Here is a 20,819-nt window from a genome sequence, read left to right as displayed (position 1 = left end):
CATTCTCGAGAATGCAGTTTTATGGCCTTGATAATCAGGCATACAGCATTACAATACAGCGATAGAGCTCAACTACTTAGAAGATGGTGTCCATTAACCCACCAAACTTGTCAGCGTGTGGCTGGGACATTCACTTTTTGATGCTAGCTCGTTTTAAGTCACACATTTTCGCTAACAACCCAAACCACTTTTGCTTAGTCGATACGGCCGTTGAATTCCACCCCATCAGGATGTCCTTCCTTGCTGAAAATAGGGCGGCATGCATGAAGTGTCGCGCCACAGATTCTGTGTGCCACTCCTCACCGTTGAGGCCGAAAATCACATCTGTCAGTGTTCGTGGTATGTCACTACTCCTAATTTTGGTCAGGCGACACAGCACAAACCCCCAGAATGGTTGTATGACTGGGCAGGTCCACAAAATGTGGCCAATGGAGCCGACCATCCCGCACATCCTCCAGCAAAGGGGGGACCGGGAGAGACCCATAGTGTTTTATTTAGAAGGTGTATAATATGCTCTCTGTATAATCTTGCACTGCATCTCCCTGTGCCGCTCGATGTAGGACATGTTCTTGGGTACGCCAAAGGCATCATATATGTCCTGCACAGAATGGAGTACCAGGGTCCTCAGCCCATGTCTCTGCTAGGGTAATGTTCCTACTAAGGTTTTGTGGTGTGCAGAAGTCATAAACAGTTTGGAGTCTGGGAAATTCACAAGTATGACGCCCGAAGTCAGCCTCACATGCCATAGGTTCCCTGACCCTAGATTCTGCAGTAGTGAGTTGCGATATAATCGAGTGTATAGAGAAGTACACCAGCCAATCTGAGGCCTCAAGACCCAGCACTCCCATGATAGCTGAGAACAGCAAAATCGCTTGATCTTCATATAAATCCATTACTCCCACGTCTCTTCAGGCAGTATTTTGTCGACAGCGTAACTGCGAAGGGGCCTCGAGACTTAGTAAGGCATTCAGACTATTCCAGGGTGGGATTTCATGGACATTGGATCCGGTCAGTGCCCGCATGAGATGCCATTGGATCAGCGCAGGGCCAATGATGGGAAGAGTCTTGAGCTGGCTCGGTAGCCTCCTGGGTGGTAAAGCAAGTATTTCTCCGGGTGTGAGAGGACTCATTGCTTGTAGCTCAATCGCTCGCCAACTGGTGAGATCAGTGGTATTCAGCCAGCGTTTGTCTCAGGAGACTTGCGCAGCCAGGTAATAGGTCCCCCACGGGGGAAGAGCCAACTCCACGTTAACTTTGGAAGCCTAGAGTATGGTCTTGTTTAGGCGTGTTTACTTGCCTCGTCAGATACATTTTGACATTGCTTTGTCTAGCTCAGCGTAGAGCCGCCTCAGTGGGGGTGTGGGAAACATAGTGACAAGATAGATAAGCATGGGCATAAAATTATTTTTTTCGCATTAATCGTGCTGGTGAGCGAAAGTGGAATTGCGTGCTATCTATCCATGTCGGCATTTATTTTCTGCAGTACTGGGGTAGTTCAGGTCAACCAGCATGTGGAGGTGTGCGTGCACATTAACCCCTAAGTATTTTATATGCTGGTCTTGTAGCTGAAAAGGTGTCACCCCTCTAGCATCCCATGGTATGTCTGATCTCAAGGGCAGGACCTCTGATTTATCCCAGTTGACAGCATAGCCTGTGACTGGCCCATAATCCAATAGGATAGTTTGTATTCTGGGTAGGGATATGGCAAATGTTCTAATATATAACATGTTGTCATCTGCATAGGAGACTTTATGCTCCACGCCTCCTTTCACAGTCCCTGACCATTTTGCATCTAAGCGCATCTTCATAGCCAGCGGTTCAATAGCAAGCACATACAGCAAGGACGATAAGGGGCAGCCATGTCTCCCGTTCCAGTATGACGTGGGAAGGGATCAGATGTGTGGCCGTTGGTGACCACCGTGGCATGGGGCGCATCATACAGCAACGATCATATCTAGAATCCATCCCGAAAAGCCAAACCTCCTGAGCACCGTAAACAAATAGTCCCACCACATCCTGTCAAACGCTTTCTCAGCATCCAACAATAGGACAACTTCATCTGGATTTGACAGGCACTCAATTTTATGCAGCAGTCACCTCAGGTTATCTGAGGAATGGTGATGGAGTCTGAAGCATGGCGATGGAGTCTGAAGCCAGTTTGGTCCTGGTGCACCAGCAAAGGCATTTGGCTAGGATGTTAGCATCAGTGTTTATCAGAGAGATTGGTCTGTTTGCGATGCATTGCAATGGGTCACGACCCTTCTTATGAAAAACGATAATACATCTGTCTCAGCTTGGGGGCTATAGTATTGCTAATTTGTTTGTAGATATCAATGGGGAGGCCATCTGGGCCTGAGGCCTTACCAGCGGCAAGCCCGCCAATTGCATTCACGACTTCCTCATCAGAGATCGGGATATTAAGCATGTCCAATTCCTCTGGAGACAAGGCAGGGAGAGGCAGTGGGCGTAGAAACTCATGCACAACACCCAAGTCCCTTGCTAAAGAGCAGCATATATTGGTCGGTGATAAAACCATCAATTTGCCGCTTCGCAGAATATTATCGAGTCCTAGGACTCGATAATATTCTGCGAAGCGGCAAATTGATGGTTTTATCACCGACCAATATATTCCCTGCATTGTCTCCATGGAGTCAGTAACTTGTGCAAATTGCTTCCCCTGCAGCGCCAAAGCCGTGCACCGGAGTGGCCTGTCCCCCTCTGTGTACAATGTGTGGGCTCATTGCTAAAAAACTTTCTGAGCCCACAGTATGGAGAGCTTTGACAGTTCAGCTCTAGTATGAACCATGCATGTATAGAGAATCGGGTCCCGGGAAGCCTTGTGCTGTCACTGGTCAAGTAAGAGTGAGTCACTGATCATCTTTTCCTGCACCTTCTAAGCATGCAGTTTGAACTCCCATCACAAAATGCATTGCCCCCATTAGTATGCCTTGAATGGGTCTCAGCATCGCATCACAGGAAACTCATCAGAGAGAGTATCCCGCCAGAACGCCTCTGCATTTTCCGTCAAATTGTGTACAAAATCTGAGTGTGTAAAACACATCAGGTTAAGGTGCCAGTTTGGGGTACGCTGTAATTCATTTGACAATACAATTTGCAGTAGGACCGGTGCATGATCAGAAAGAATCATTGGGTGGATGGTGCAAGTGTCTACCATGTGCAGGTTGTTACAGGGCAGGAGCCAATAATCTAAGCGTGAGTAGCTTCGATGAGGATGTGAATAATATGTGTAATCCCCAGCATGCATGTAGCGCCAGGTGTCAGTTAGTCGTAGCTCAGCCATAAGAGCAAGCCGTGTCTGGGCTTTTTTCATAGGCTGTGGTGTGGCATGTGATGTGCTCTGTTTATCCATACTTGGGTCTAGGGTGACACAAACTTGTACCTTGCACCTCCATGCTCTCCGTAGATCGTCAAGTGAATGAATGCTGAACTCTTCCACTGCCTCCTCCACTAACAAAACCTAACCATATATGTGCCTCTCTCCTTCTGCTTTTGTGCCTCACCTAATCTCCCTCTTTTTTCAATGTACTTTGTGCCCCGTTTGATTTCAAACCTAGGTGTGTGTATTTTTAGCATCCTGCACCCCTATTTTGCATTGCATTGTGTGCCCTGTTTGATTTTGAACCTAGGTGAGTTGTATTTTAACATCCTGCACCCCATATTTTGCATTGTATTTTGTGCCCTGTTTGAATTTGAACCTAGTCATCATCTCTCCCATCTTCTCTAACTGCCACACTATCACCTATCCGTCCGCTCTCACGAAGTCTGGAAGGAAAAAACATAAAAAAGACATCCTAAGCGCCAACGCTGGCCTACCCATCGCAGACACCTATGTCAGCGCAACTTCCAGACAGGTCTTCACTGATATCCTCTTCTCTGTCCCTCCACAGATCTATGAACTCCTCATCTCATCTCTACTCTCTCCCCTTTCACATGCTCCCACATTAATGGTGCCACCAAGTGGGAAGTCCTTTGGGTGGGCTTCTCATCATCCCGCTGTTTCATTAATGTCTACCACACCGGCACTATCTTGGTTCAGGATCCTCACCCCCACCGTCCTTCTCTTTAACCGGCACTTGCCGTCTGCCATTAACTTCCTTCCTTCACCTGCCTCTTTCCCTACCACTCTCTCTCTGTCCCTCCCCCTCTGACTGGTGTACCACATCCCTGTACTCCTCCTTGGAAAACCGTCTAAGGCGGAGGCCTCCTTCACGTGGCCACACTTAAAGCCTGCCCAGCCAACAAACACTCCACCGAAATCTGCCTCCTTCTTGAAGACATTGACCTCAACATTCTCGCTCTGATCGAAACATTGGCTCAATGCCAGCTCAGTCACTGCTTTTGACTCCCTTCTCACCGATGGCTACAAGATCATTTTCAACCCATGACCTAATCGTGGTGTTGCCTTAATTTTCCCTGAGTGGGTTCCTTCCTCCCTCATACCCAACCAGCTTTACTCTGCCTTTGAGAGCCTGTTTTGCAAGTTGGTCATCTCTTCCTCCTCCTCTTTGACCTTGGCACCACCATCCTGTTCCTCTCTGAATGGGCTGATTTCTGCTCCTCTCAACCTAGTCTAAACTCCTCCTCTTGGGTGACTTCAACCTTCACTTGGACTCCTCTAGCACAGCATCCACTCTCTTCCTTGACCTCTGCACCTCGCTCTCCTTCTCCATCATCCCATCTGGTCCTACCCACATGGCAGGACACACACTTGATGCCCTTGTCCACTCTGATCTTTCACTCCCTCCCACTGATCACACCTCTCTCCTGGTCAGACCACTCTCTCCTCTCTGCTTACCTGGGTCCCCTCGGGCCTCTGACCGCACCTATTCCAGCCCTGCCAACCTTGTTTGTGAACATCGTCCGATGAAACGAGTGTCAGCTGCTTCCTTCACATCGATCTCCATTCCCCCCTAACCCCAGACACTACCGCTGACCCTGCTCTCAGCAACCTCCATCTGGTCATTACTAACACTCTGTACATTCTTGCCCCAGTCATGAGGATCCGCCTGAAACCTGCCTCCAAGCGTAATACATGGTACAACTCAGAACTTGCAGCCCTGAAACGCAAGTGCAGAGCTGTGGAACAGAAGTGGCAAACCTCAGGCTCACCCTCTGACAAACTGGATTGCTGTCTGCTCCAAAGGCAATACAGACTCTCCATCCATGTCAAGAAAAGGGCCCACATACAGGCACGGGTATCTGGTGCTTCCAACAACATGGCTGAACTCTGCAGGGAACTGGCCAGCCCTTCTGCAGTTTCCTCCTCCCCACTTCTGTCCCATGCCTTCTGCAATGCACTGGCCACACACTTCACCACTAAAACTCTGGACATCCTGAGAACCCTTGCTACCCACTCCCAACCCCTCCCACACTCCGTTCCCTCTTATGGCCTCCCACCCTCCATTTCCTCTCTCACCTCCTTCTCCCCTATCACACCTGATGAGGTCACCAGAGTTATCCGCTCTATGAAGGTCTCATCGAAACAGATTTCCCCTTGATCCTCCAGAAACATGAAAGACAACATTGGCTCTCTTGCCCCTGCACTCACTGATTTCTGCAACCACTCTTTTGCCACTGTTTCTGTCCCCTCCTCCCTCAAGCACTCCCTTGTGCGCACCCTCCTGAAAAAGCCTTCAGCCGACCCTTCCTGCCCAGCAAACTACCGCCCTATATTTACCACCCCTTCCTTGGAAAGCTCCTAGAGAAACTGGCAATTTACCTCACAACTGAGCGGGGTGGTGATCTCCACAGCCATCGATCTGAATTCCGAGCATCCAGAGGCACGGAAACTGCTCTTCTGAACACCTGTGAAGAACTGCTTGCATCTCCGGAACTCTCCAGCTGTCCTCATTCTACTTGATCTCTCTTCCGCCTTTGACACGGTCAACCACTCCATCCTCATAAAATGGGTCCATGATACCCTGGGTATTTTGGAGCAGGCACTGGACTGGCTGACCTCCTCCCTAATTGACCATTCGTTCCAGGTTATTCTGGGTACCTTTCCTCACCTATCTCTTTCTCCACCTGTGGCTTCCCCCAGGGCTCCAACCCCTCCCCCTGGCTCTTCAACACCTACCTTCCTCAGCTGGCACTCCTCATTTCCACCTTCTCCCCCAACTTCCAGTGTTATGCAGATGACACACAACTCTTTTTCAAACTTCCTGCTGGTGCTCTTGCATCTTCCATCATCCCAGACTGCATATCTACCACCCAGTCCTGGCACACTTCCAACAATCTCTGCCTCATTTCCATCAAGACTGAAATCTTTCCTATTGGGACCCATGCACCCTCTTTCTTCCCCTCACTTTGGCCATCCTCCATGGGCTAGCCCCTTTCTCCTTCATCTGAAGCTAGAAACCTTGGAGTAATCTTCGACAACTCTCTTTCCTTCCTCCCTCACATTCAGGACATTGCCAAGAAGTCCAACTTTCAACTCTTCCTCCAGGGGAGGTCTGCAGCGACCTGATTGCATTCCTTTAGAAATTTCCAGGCATCTTTGGGGTCAACAAAGGAATGCATTGCTTATCAATTTGGATGGTCCATATAGCTGGAAACTTAAGGTAGTGGCGCTAGTCGGAACCTCGTAATGCAGGAAATATTGGATTGAAAGCTCTGCGGCGTCTCGCAACTTCCAATGAGTAATCATTACAAATCTGCACCGGTGCCTGATCAATTATTATGGTGCCCGCCGCCCGATATGCTCTCATAATGGCCCCATTGTGTTGGAATTTGAGTAGCCAAAGGGTGCTAATGCGGGATGCTTGACACCATGTGGTGGGCACACTCAATAGTAAACATGCGCGGATCAGCCATGCGTAGCCTGTCCTCGAAGAAGCTATATAGGACATTGTCAATGTCAGTCCCTTCTAGATTTTCAGGAACATCAACCTGGTGCAGGTTGTTATGGCGTGATCTATTCTCCTGGTCCTCAACCATCGCACCAAGCTGTTGGACCTCCCTAATAAGTGTGTCAACGTCCGTTGCAGTAGTTTTGTGATTGTCTCCAAGCGTACCTATGCACCTCTCTTTATCTGTGGTCTGCTCAGCCTGGAGGTCAAGGCGACTGTACTGGGCCATGTGTATCTTGCATGCTCTGGCCAATATTTTTAATTTATGCCAGAATGGCCTGCAGTTGCGTCGGAACATCCATGGTCTACTTACTTCTCCTGGACAGATGCAGGGTTGCAGGTGTGGTGTTGCGGGTATCAAGTGGCTGTGCAGGCTCTGTCTCAGCACTCGAGGGTCATCAGTACATACCCCTCTGTTACATTTGCTCAGGCGCTATGTATGTATGGCGCAGCCTCACTCTGCGATAGGAGCCAAGCATGGTTGTGGCCCCATATCCCCCAATCCAGATGATGAGAGAAGGAGCTCCAGTTAGCAAACTGCCCCGATGGGCCGGTTGAGCGGGCAGGTCTAACTGGCAGGGGTGGGGGGAGTAGTCTGCCGCCGTCCCCAGCGAAGGAAAAAAAGGTGATGGCCCAACCTTCTCACCAGCTCAGAACGTGTGGTCAGCAGCAGTGTGTGAGAGCGCTGAGCAGGCTAACATCAGAGGCACATCAATATGCAGATCGCACATCCCTGCTTTCAAGCACGCTTCTAGGGTGTGTTGCAAAGTCAAGTAGTCAAAACCACCTGAAGGCTCACGAGGTGCGGAGAGCTGCAGTGTCAAGGGCAGAAGTAGTACAAGGGTTCCAGTAAGACCAGTATGTGCCCCACCTCATTTTGCATGTTCTGAGGTAAGCAGCCGGTCAGAGGGGACTCAGGCACCTCGTGTGCCACTTCCATGGTCCTAGAAGCAATGTTGTCCCACACCAAGCCCCTCCGTTGATGCTCCCTGGGCTATGTATTTTGCAAGTGCTGGCAGGTCGGGCGAAGCTCTCATCGGGGAGATGCAATCCATAGGGCCTCCACAGCAGAGGTGTGACGTCTGTAGCATGGGTGGAGAGGGTGATGGCAGTGGCAGGGCAGACTACAAGATCTTCGGTATGGCAGTGGAGGAATAATTGGGAACCAGCCCAACTCTGAGGCGCCCCCCCTAATCACATCGCCTGGAGCTCCCACCTGGCACGCTGCTCCAGTGGTCAACGCACCCTTCCACAGGCCTTGGCACTTCCACTTCAGGCATCAGCGGCTCAGAACGGACAGGTCAGAGGCTCTTCACTTGTCTCAGCCAGCACAGCACACCTGAACAGTTGTCTCATATGGCCCCCACTCCCTGGAATCGGCTTGCGGGTGCCCTGGAGTAAGCACACCCCTTGGGTGGGTTTATGGCATGCAATGCCAATCAGAAGCCGGCACAGTGCGAACAGGCCTGTCCGTTCGCCACGGAGCAGTGTTAGCCCACAGCCATCTTGCTCGGGCTCTCGAGCGCCCCCCCATGCCCTAATGGTTTCTAAACCCATAAACAGCATGTAATAGTAAAACAAGTGGTGTTTTGAAATACCACCTGCTTTACCATGACCTCAATTCTCAAAATGAGGCGCATCATGGAGGCAATACAATCCCTAAAGGAAACACGCTGCACAGCAATTGTTGTGTTGTCCCATCCTCCCTCCACTACACATGTTTAATAAACCTCCATAGTTTGAAGTACACATCCTGCAAATTCAAGGACCTTTAACTGCTTGCAAGAGATACCCAAACCTAACATTTAAATGTGTTCAAAGTAAAGGAAATGAAGTTCCAGAATAGATTGTACTCCAATTAATTTCTGAGGTGGTTAGAAAGCAACAAGAGTAACACACAGACCTTCGCCTTAAATGATTACCAGATATCTGGCCTCTAGATTGAGGAGCTTTTGGAAATCTTCAGAAGCTGTGGGGAGTGCTTAACTAGCTGACAGCACATATAGAGTGTACCATAAACCTCTGATGCACAATATACAGGGGTTCCCATGATAAGTCCCAGTGATGGAGAAACTGGAATGCCGTCTATTCTTGGTCAATGCTCCCCTATCTCATAATCAGCTAAACCCCTTCCCCCCTCCTCCTTAGCAGGGAAAAGATTACCAGAGATGGAGGACTCCAGAGGGGCCAGTGGGTGGGAAAGGAAAGTAACCGTCTTGCAGTCTTTGGGGTCTCACCTCTAATGTCCATTGACAAGACCTTCTCATTAAAGGGTGGTGGCTTACTTTATCCCAGGAGTCTGTATCCCAAAACAAAGAGTGCAACCAAACATGCCCATCCAGGGGAACATTTGGAACATCCTCATGGTTTCCAAGTAACCCTCCCCATCCCTCTCTGTCACTAAAATTATTAAAGCTTAGTGTCATAAGTTGAAAATAAAGGAAAAAGCAAATATGAACGTGAAATAAAGTAAATATAGCATCTCAAAATAAATAACAAAGAAATAATAAATCAGAGAAATGGAAAAAATAAAGAAATGAAATAGAATATAACGATACAGATAAGGGTAATTGTGAAATGTGAAGATGTGTGAAAGGGATGTTTTTAACAAAGGTGGTGGTTTGAAACAGAAAATGCAGATACATGGTGGCGTTCTACAGGCAGCTTAGCCCTTGGAGAATCATTACGAGTTACATGGTAATGGTAAAACGGGCAGTACTTAAAATTACCACTTGCATTTACAGTCTCCGGGTCTGCAGTATCTAAAGACATCACATGCGGGAATACCAGAAGCAAAGGGGCCCAGCCTAACCATTGTGGCATTTGGCAAACACTGTGTAAATATCTCTTTTGGAAAAAGAGAAACACTGCATGCTGAATTTACCACTTAATTGTAAGTCCCAGAAAAACAACCACCAAAATAACACCGGAAATACCTCCACTAGTTCTCTCCTGTTCAAGGTAGAGGTAAAAACTGCAAACTGAGGCCAAATGTTACACAGGTGCTGCCTATCAACTCCCAAAGGATGGAAACGGCTGCTACAGTCTCCCAGCGAAACATAGATCACCATGCAGCCAGGCAGTGTGATGACCCTTCACACCTATTAACCGATTATATCGTTTGAAGGAAACCAACATTAGCAGGTCCTGCAGGAGAGGGCATATGTGGCTGGGAGGAGCAGGAGGTTGTGTTGCCCACTGAAGCCCAGAGCCAGACCATCAACAGGACACTGATGGACCACCAACTGATCACCTTGCATCATGTGGGCTGAAATGGCATCCTGCATATTGTGCAGTTGAAAATTCATTTGAATGTTGAAAGACAGTTCTGAATCTAAGATCGTTTCTAGATGTCACGCCTTAAAGGATTGCTTTGCAGGTGGACACAGGAGCTTTACCTCATCTACAGTGAGCGATTTCAGTGAATGAATGCTTGGATGATGGAGGGGCATAGGCTATCTTGATAGGGTAATCAATGTTGGTGTAAGCTTCTCTGTGCAGGAGGATATCTAGTAGACTGTATAGCAGGGTTCTGCAACCTGTGCCTCTGCAGATGTGTTGTACTACACTTCCCATGATCCCTCACCATTAAATATACTGGTTTGGCTTGATGGGAATTGTAGCTCAGCACAACTGGAGAGCCAAAGGTCGCCTACCCAGGCGCTATAGGGTCAGCTCAGATAGGGGTTATAGCTGTCAAAAACATATCTTTGATAAGAGCTCATTCAGTTCTGGTAATAAGGGTACAGGAGCTGGAGAATTCATTGGACAATACTCTTCAAAGGGTTGACTGGCAGAGTCGGCAGGATAGAGGGAGCATTTCTCAAGTAACCCCTTTCCAAGCATGCCCTTTCCAGGGGGCAAGGGTGCCAGAAGGACTGGGGGGGGCTTACTGCTGGGGGTACATTTCATGAAAAGGCATGCAAAAGGTGGAGTTGGAATTGTGAGGCAGGAAAATAACATTTATGACTACCTAGACATGTAAACCACAACTGCATTTCAAGAGTTGGATATCGTTCACCTCACTTGACTTCAACAGGTGCAGAGCCCTGTAAAATAAAAAAATGTGTCTCTACTAAATATTCAATAGAACAAAAAATAGAGAGTTTAACCTTTAAATACACTGTTAGAAAAGGGTATTAGGCTTCCAAAGTGCCCACTCAAAAATAACCCAGAGGGGTTATCACTCCATAATCCTTTTGCTTACATGATTCATGTTTGCTACATGTCATTACTTACATAATAGTTTACAACGTTATGCACAGATCAAGATCAATTGCATGAATTATCCTTTTTTAGTCAATATTTGAATTATTTAAATATCTTATTATGAAATTCAAACTATAACATTGATATGGACAAAATAACCTACTTTAGGATAAGCACTAGAAAGTTATACAAATATTGATCTATTCAAAGCATAACGTAGTGCACAAACACAGTTCACCAATTACATACATAGGGACATACCCAGAAATTACAGTGCTGCATTGTTATTGATCCAATAATTGTCTTTTTCTATTTTCCTTCAGTCTGTAGGGATGTCTTCCCAACAGGTTTTGGCCTAGCCTTCTTCAGGGCAATATGTTAACTGTCCATCAAATTGAGACAGTCATGTAATAAAATAAGGAAAATATATCAGGGTGTTGTAATCTGGCTTAGAGGGCAGCTGTGTGTGTGATGTCATCAGCTTGTGGAATGTTTGTGTCGGAGTGTTCCACTGGGGGACGGTTAGTGAGAGAGAAAGCTGGCAGCAGAGAAGATGGATGTGGGGGTGAGCCTGGTGTTTCCCTTGTGAAGCTGTGTCTTCTGTGTCCCCTACCATCCCCGTGGTTGATTGATGGAGTACAGGGCCAGGACAATAAAGCACCATAAACTTACCTTGGTGTCTCAGACGTCCACTTTGTTACACTGGCGATGAGGATGGGATGGTAGGTGGATTGCCTTCACCATCGGTGCTGCTGGGGGGGGGGTGCAGCACTTCAGGAACACCGCCCCTGAGGAAATCCCCCACACCCAGGTGGGTCCTTGTCGAGTTGGCCCGCTGTTTGGAGTTCGTTGCTCTTTGGTACAACGTTGGGCAGATTTGCTGTCTCTCCAATTGGAGCCTATGGCAGCATTTTTCCGAGTTGTGGATGGCGGCACTACGAGCGTACAACGGGCTGGCGCCCCTCCATCCAGCGTGTAGTCAAGGGTGGTTTTGCAGGGCAGCCCGTGTCCTGGACTGGGAGCAGACCTGCTATGCTGCGCAGCCTGGAGTGCCGCCGTTGGAGGGCGGACCTGCGCCGCCACATTCCCAGCCAGGATGGAGTCTGAATGCGGCAGCAGCAGTAACAAGCAGGGTCCGTTCCACCTATGTCTTGCAGGAATTGTTATCGGAGTCTCTCGGACTGGGAGCGGGTCTGACGTTGTGCCAACGAAGAGCCCCTACAGCTGTCGTCATGGGGTGGACCGTTGCTCTTACAGATCCCTCTATGCCGTTGAAGGGAGCTGGGTCCGGCTTTGTTCTGCACAGAAATCTGCCCGATTGTTGGAGGTGCCGCTGTCTCCTGTTTGCGTTGCAGGAGTGGCGGCAACAGGCGTTTTTTTTTTTCTTGCCCAATTCCCCAGGAACCTGCTTTCCATGCTCACGGGAAGTTCCATCTTTCTGGACGGTGGTCCGGCATAGGAGTGGTGACGTCACTCTGGTGCGGCTGGTCCCAGGCCTTTTCACGTGATTGGTTGGTGGCCGTTGATGTTTTTATAGGCTGTTCCACGCTCGTATTGCAGTACGAGGATGTAACCAAAAACATGTCCATGAGTGGGCGTGTTTTTAATATCACGTGATCTGGTTGAGTTTTCGAGCATCGACATGACATGGTGGAGCCAACAGCCAGTATCCGGTTTCAACTATGATTTTTTTTTTTTGTGTGCCATAAACGAAGAGTCTTTCAAGAAATGAGAGTGTTTGTGAGCCTGGCTACGGGACATTTAAACCAGGTTAGTGTTTTGGGCCGTATGTGTGGATATGAGTGAGTATATGTTGTGGCCCATATTAGAGGGTTAGGTACGTGGTGTCCCCATTTTAGGCCCCCGGGAGTAGTGTTAGGGGTATGTTATTAAAGGCCGTTGTCTTGTGTCGGTGTAGTGTTTTGTTGTGGCCTTCTGTGGCGCTAGCGCCCTTTCTCAGATATGTAAATTTTAGGGTTCCTACCCCTCTCCTTGGTGTGGTGGGGAGGGTTGAAGTAAGGTGTCCAGCAATTCGAGGCAGGTGTTCAGCACTGCACCTGTTAATGGCGAGGTGCCGCTCGTGAACTGAGTGTTCAGGGACATAAGTTCTTTCAGCGTGGAACATTTATTTTTATGCAATGTGCTCTTCCAGATCAACCGGTGCGTGATCTTTCCTAGTGGCTTCATGACATTCTGATTCATCTGCACCTATATTGTTATTAATCTCATTGTTTTGCATGCTTGTTGTTGTGTATGGCTGAGGGTACAATGAGTGGTGCACATGTGGGGTCGCGTGGTGCATGTGTGGGGTCGCGTGTTTATTACTACATCGGGATTCCCAGTGCCTGGTCTGTGCCAGGGTAGGTCGCTATGTCTGTCTGTGGGGGAGTGTGATGCAGTAGTCAGGGAGAGTGGGTCTGTAACGCTCACCTGATTCCCACGGAGGCGCGGGTCTTGGCAGGAAGGTGTCTGTAACACGAAACGTGATGTGCAGGATTCGGTTAGCTTCTGGGGTCGACCCTCTCCGCACTGTGTGTCGAACTCGAAGGGTGAGGTTTCTGCAGGTGAAATAATATTGGGATTAAAGGTCTGGGTTGCTGAATGTCCCTATCTCTCTCCTCCCAGCTTGACCGTTGAACCCCCCTCCCAGGTCAACGTGCTCACCTTAGATAGGTGAATGCTGGGCTCTCCATCTGCGTCTAGTGCAGGGTGCCGTTGCCAGTTCCTTCACTGGTGAAACGTGGGCCTCTTGACTTCAGAGGATGGGTACCATCGTTGACTGCACGACCGGTAAGTTTCTGGACACCTTTAGTCTTTATAGTCTTTTATGCGTGGCACTGAAGCGCCTGGAGTTGCGTAAGTATGGCAGCGCTCTTACTGTCTCTTTCTTTGTCTTTGCAGGAGACGATGCAGAATGAAGAAATCCGGAATTCGCCACGTGCCGGTAAGTGTGACACTGCTGTTGTCTTTGCAGGTGAAGATGCGGCGTGAAGAATCCGGAATGCCCTGCGTGCCAGTAAGTAGAATAATGCTGTTTATCTTTGCAGGTGCAGATGCAGCGTGAAGAATCTGGAGTGCACAGCGTGCCAGTAAGTATAATAATACTGTTTATCTTTGCAGGTGCAGATGCAGCGTGAAGAATCTGGAGTGCACAGCGTGCCAGTAAGTATAATAATACTGTTTATCTTTGCCGGCGGAGGTGCAGCGTTAGACACGGCCGCTGCCGAAGGATCAGGTAAGCAAGCACTGCGTGTGAAAGTTCGTTCTGCTAACCTGTTGTTTCTGGTCTTTTGCAGGTGCTGATGTTGCTCGGGTACAGGAATGGTAAGTATAATTCTTGCAGGTTCAGGATCCCAAGAAGAAATGCTGGAACAGACTCGGTGAGCGTTCTGCTGCAGATGCAGAATAACGCGAAGCACGTTTCATCAATCGGGTGTGGTTTAAATAGCCTTGGAGTGATGAGGCGTCTCCTTCCACGGCCCCGCCTAAGTGAGAAAAGAGTTCCTGCTTCCAGAAGAGTTCCAGTGCTGTATCCAGGGAGTGGAGCTGCCCCACCCAGGTAAGAAAGTAGTCCCAGTTCACCGAGGACTTCTAAGAGTCTGGCAAGTAAGCAGCATGGTCTGCCGCAGGTAAGTCCACCCAAGCACCTTCACACCAATGATGAGCCCGGCCTTCCAGTGCCGGGACCGATGCTTCTGATGAGCCTGGTGCCACCGGCGCCAGGACAAGGTCCAAAAGGTCCCTGTGGGGACCGGCTGGTGCCTAGGATCAGGGTTAGGGGCCTGCTTCCAAGGACGTTGGGCTGGTCCTGGCTCCTTGGAAGCAGTGATCATGACAGTATCCCCCCTCAAGGCCCCTCCTAAGTGTGTCTTCTCCGGGGGCTTTGGCTTGTCGGGGTGATTCAGATGGAATCTCTTGACCAGACGAGGTGCGTGGACGTGTTCTGAGGGTTCCCACGACCTTTCCTGGGGACCGTATCCTTTCCAATCAACCAGATAGTATAATTTAGACCTGGAAATCTTGGAGTCTAGGATGTTCTTCACTTCAAATTCGAGTTCTCCGTCTACCAAAACGGGTTCTGGGAGTTCAGTCAATCGGGTTTCTGGTTGTACTGGTTTTAATAAGGAGACATGGAATACTGGATGTATTTTCATATGCGTAGGTAATTCCAATTTGGCATCCACCGGATTGATTATGGCAGATATGAGGTAGGGCCCAAGGTATCTCGGAATGAAAGTGCGGGGTCCTTTTAAAGGCAGGTGCTTCGTGGATAACCAGACTTGATCTCCTACAGCGTATTAAGGGGCCTCTTTACGGTGCCGATCGGCTGCCTTTTTGAATTGAGCTTTAGCTCTTTGCAGATGGGCAGTGGCTTCCTTAAAAGCACAGGTAATCTCCGAATGCAAGTGATCCACAGCAGGTGCTTCAATTTCTTGGGGAGGATCCAGGTTGGAGGTTCTAGGATGGTGTCCATATAATAGGAAAAAAGGAGTCTTCCCGGTTCCAGAATGAGTCGAATTGTTGTACGCGTATTCAGCGATCCAAAGAATGTCCTTCCAGGGGTTTTCTGTTTGTTGGAGCATGCAGCATAGATATTGTTCTAGTGTCTGGTTTGTCCTTTCGGTTTGTCCGTCCGTTTGGGGTTGGTGACTGGTTGAAAGTCTTACATCAACTTGGGCTAGACGACAGCAACTGCGCCAGAAGTGGGAGATGAATTGACTTCCCCTATCGGAGACTAAAACCGAAGGAAAACCGTGTAAGCGAACGATGTTTGCCAAGAATTCCCGGGCCAATACTGAGGCTGAAGGCAGACCCTTCAAGGGTATGAAGTGCGCCATTTTCGAGAATAGATCCACGACTACTAAGATGGTAGTATATCCCAAGCATGGAGGTAAGTCCGTGATAAAATCCATGGACAGGGTATGCCATGGACAGGGAGGGATGTCAAGTGGCTGTAATAGGCCGGCTGGTTTTTGCTTTTGACTTTTATTCTGGGCACACACACCACAGGAGATTACAAAGTCTCTAATATCCCTTTTCCACGATGGCCACCAGAAATTTCTTTTAATCTTTTCCATGGTTTTGGTAATGCCAGGGTGCCCCTCCATTAGAGAATCATGATAACCGGAGATTACTTGTTTTTGTAGTCTCTCACAGGGCAAGTGCAATCGTCCTCGGAAATATGGTAGGTCTTGATCTACTGAGAACTCTTTTCCCTTTAATTGCCAGTCCTGCAAATCGGTCGGAGTTAGGAGCGATTTCACCGTGTTCTTGATGTCTTCAAAAGATTGAGTGCTGACCAAGCCCAAAATCCTTTGTTCTGGGATTATGGGTATTGGATCTGGATTGATCAACTGTTCATCTACTCCCATCCGGGAGAGGGCATCCGCCTTTCCGTTCTTACTACCTGGTCGATAAGTAATTATAAAGTCAAATTCTGCCAGGAACAGAGCCCAGCGAAGTTGTCTGGAAGACTGAGCTTTGGCTGTCTTTAGGTATTGTAGATTGCGGTGGTCAGTCATTACGGTGACTGTGTGTCTGGCTCCTAGAAGATAATGCCGCCAGGCTTTAAAGGCCGATCTGATGGCCAAAAGTTCCTTGTCCGTAATTGAATAGTTGATCTCAGGAGGCGAAAACTTGCGGGACCAAAAGGCAACCGGATGTAGTTGGTTTGTGACCGAATCTCTTTGTGATAACACTGCTCCCATAGCAAGACTAGAAGCATCCGTTTCCATGATGTAAGGAAGTTCTGGGCGAGGATGTTTTAAAACAGGTGCAGAAATGAATTTAGCTTTTAAGTCTTGAAAAGCTTGTTCCGCTTCAGAAGACCACTCAAAACGTTTGTTCTTTTTCAACAGAGCGGTGATGGGCTGGACTATCCGGGAAAATTCAGGAATGAATCGGCGGTAAAAGTTAGCGAATCCTAACATGCTTTGAACTCCTTTTACAGAGGTTGGTGATGGCCACTTGATAATTGCATCAACCTTCTTTGAATCCATATGGACTCCGTTAGGTGACAATATGAATCCCAGGAACTCGACTTCTGTTGCGTTGAAGACGCATTTCTCAAGTTTAGCAAAAAGACTATGTTGACGCAATCTCTCGAGAACCTTTTTAACATGTCTCTGATGTTCTTCTTCCGATGATGAATAGACGAGGATGTCGTCAATGTAGACAACTACACACACGTCAATGAGTTCCCTAAGGACATCGTTCATAAAATATTGGAAAGCAGCAGGAGCATTACACAGTCCAAAGGGCATCACTTGATATTCGAATAGCCCGTACTTGGTGCGGAAGGCCGTTTTCCATTCATCGCCCTCTTTGATCCTTACCAAGTGGTAGGCTCCTCTGAGATCCAGCTTTGTGTATATACGGGCGTCTTTGACTTGGTCCAGGAGTTCAGGGATCAAAGGTAACGGGTATCTGTTTTTAACAGTGATCTGATTCAGGGCGCGGTAATCTATGCAAGTTCTAAGGTCTCCTTCCTTTTTCGGAACGAAGAACAAAGCCGATGAAGCTGGAGATTTGGAAGGACGGATAAACCCGTTAGCTAGGTATTGGTCCAGGTACTGTCTGAGGTGAAGGTTCTCTGGCTCGGTGAGGGCATAGATCCTGCTGCAAGGAGGAGTTGTTCCAGGTATCAGATCTATTTGACAGTCGTAAGACCTATGAGGGGGTAGGGTGTTAGCTTGATCCTTCTGGAAGACGTCTTGGAACTCCTGGTATTCGGGAGGTAATTTGAGAATCTCCTCAGAAGAGATCGCTGCCAGTGAAACATCAGGTCGAGGATAACACGTGGTAGAACACTCTGGAAACTGAACCGTCTTTGCTCGCCAATCAATCTGAGGATTGTGCTTCTCCAACCAAGGGATTCCCAGAATGATCTGGAACTGAGGGGCCTTGATTACATCGAACACTATTCTCTCCCGGTGTCCATTATGACTCAACAGCGTCACTTCTTGGGTGGCATGCGTTACTGGTCCGGAGGCTATCTCCGTGCCATCCACAGTAGTGATGACGTCTTTTACTGCCTTAGGGACAAGGGGTAGATTCATCCTTGACACCATTTCACGGTCCACATAGTTACCGATTGCTCCACTGTCAATGTAAGCTTCAATTGCGTGCAAACGATCCGGACGTTCAGGACTAATGAGGACCATGGGTATCACGAAATGCGAGGTCACGGGACAGATCTTAACGCTCGGCAAGAGGACCTCTACTCTTGTCGGGCGAGGTCGTTTCCCTGCTCAGAATTTGTGGTACAGGTATCCGCGGCTCCTACAGTCTTCTTAGCTGGTTTCACGGGACAGTCCCGAAGAAAGTGTCCTGAATTACCGCAATAGAGGCATAATTGCAGCTGCCTTCTTCTTTCCCGCTCTTTCTGGGTTAAAGGTCCTCTCATGCCCCCTATTTGCATGGGTTCCGCAGTGTCAGCTCCCTTATTCGAGGTCTGTGGTTTGGAAAACACTCGGGTATCAAATCTGGAGCGATCTGCCTTCCTGTTCTGTAGTCTATGGTCTAGTTGGACAACTAAGTCAATATAGTCTGAACATTCTTGTGGAGGATTCACAACCTGCGCTAGCACATCCTTGAGCTCTCCACGCAGACCTCTGTAGAAAAGCGTTATTCTCTTGTCCTCGGGCCATTGTGTTTCCACTATGAGTCTATTGAAAGAGGCTATATAAGTCAAGAGGTCTTGGTTACCCTGGCTTAATGAGAGAAGTTCATTGTCCAAGGCCTGCCCTTGTGCATGTCTTGCGAACAGTTTCTCCATGCTGGCCTGGAAGGCTTGAAAATCGTGTAAAACCGGATCATCCTGGGTGACTAAAGGGATCGACCAATCTGCAGCGCTGCCACTGAGATAAGAAAGCACGAAAGCCACCTTGGCCTGGTCAGTTGGGAATGCAGCTGGTCGACATAAGAAGTGCAGGCAGCACTGGTTGATGAACACTGCGAATTTCTTTGGATCACCAGCAAAGCGTTCGGGCGGAGCCAAGGGCACATTACCGGGCAGATTGATTTGCACTGGATTTGAAGCTGAGGCAGAAGGGTAACTTCCTCCTGGAATGGGCAAAGGTGTCTGTCCTGCCTGCGTTTGTAACAACTGCCTAGCAAGGTCCTCTGTTCGCTCCTTAGAAATTATCAGTTCTCTTCTTAGAGAGCTCGTTTCCTGGCGAGCTGCATGTACTTCTGCTCTTAATTCCCCAAGCAACTGGGCTAGTTGATCAGTATCTGAAGTTTCCATTGCGCCTGGGTAGGAGTTTAGTGGTTGGCTTCGCGTTCTGTAACGCTCACCTGATTCCCACGGAGGCGCGGGTCTTGGCAGGAAGGTGTCTGTAACACGAAACGTGATGTGCAGGATTCGGTTAGCTTCTGGGGTCGACCCTCTCCGCACTGTGTGTCGAACTCGAAGGGTGAGGTTTTTGCAGGTGAAATAATATGGGGATTAAAGGTCTGGGTTGCTGAATGTCCCTATCTCTCTCCTCCCAGCTTGACCGTTGAACCCCCCTCCCAGGTCAACGTGCTCACCTTAGATAGGTGAATGCTGGGCTCTCCATCTGCGTCTAGTGCAGGGTGCCGTTGCCAGTTCCTTCACTGGTGAAACGTGGGCCTCTTGACTTCAGAGGATGGGTACCGTCGTTGACTGCACGACCGGTAAGTTTCTGGACACCTTTAGTCTTTATAGTCTTTTATGCGTGGCACTGAAGCGCCTGGAGTTGCGTAAGTATGGCAGCGCTCTTACTGTCTCTTTCTTTGTCTTTGCAGGAGACGATGCAGAATGAAGAAATCCGGAATTCGCCACGTGCCGGTAAGTGTGACACTGCTGTTGTCTTTGCAGGTGAAGATGCGGCGTGAAGAATCCGGAATGCCCTGCGTGCCAGTAAGTAGAATAATGCTGTTTATCTTTGCAGGTGCAGATGCAGCGTGAAGAATCTGGAGTGCACAGCGTGCCAGTAAGTATAATAATACTGTTTATCTTTGCAGGTGCAGATGCAGCGTGAAGAATCTGGAGTGCACAGCGTGCCAGTAAGTATAATAATACTGTTTATCTTTGCCGGCGGAGGTGCAGCGTTAGACACGGCCGCTGCCGAAGGATCAGGTAAGCAAGCACTGCGTGTGAAAGTTCGTTCTGCTAACCTGTTGTTTCTGGTCTTTTGCAGGTGCTGATGTTGCTCGGGTACAGGAATGGTAAGTATAATTCTTGCAGGTTCAGGATCCCAAGAAGAAATGCTGGAACAGACTCGGTGAGCGTTCTGCTGCAGATGCAGAATAACGCGAAGCACGTTTCATCAATCGGGTGTGGTTTAAATAGCCTTGGAGTGATGAGGCATCTCCTTCCACGGCCCCGCCTAAGTGAGAAAAGAGTTCCTGCTTCTAGAAGAGTTCCAGTGCTGTATCCAGGGAGTGGAGCTGCCCCACCCAGGTAAGAAAGTAGTCCCAGTTCACCGAGGACTTCTAAGAGTCTGGCAAGTAAGCAGCATGGTCTGCCGCAGGTAAGTCCACCCAAGCACCTTCACACCAATGATGAGCCCGGCGCTTCCAGTGCCGGGACCGATGCTTCTGATGAGCCTGGTGCCACCGGCGCCAGGACAAGGTCCAAAAGGTCCCTGTGGGGACCGGCTGGTGCCTAGGATCAGGGTTAGGGGCCTGCTTCCAAGGACGTTGGGCTGGTCCTGGCTCCTTGGAAGCAGTGATCATGACAGGGTGTAGGTTTTGTCTCTATCCATAGTGCCCGGT

The sequence above is a fragment of the Ambystoma mexicanum genome, chromosome 5p (assembly GCF_040938575.1).
Source record: "Ambystoma mexicanum isolate Mex_15411 chromosome 5p, UKY_AmexF1_1, whole genome shotgun sequence".
Taxonomy (NCBI): domain Eukaryota; kingdom Metazoa; phylum Chordata; class Amphibia; order Caudata; family Ambystomatidae; genus Ambystoma; species Ambystoma mexicanum.
Note: the sequence above shows the minus strand (reverse complement) of the source record.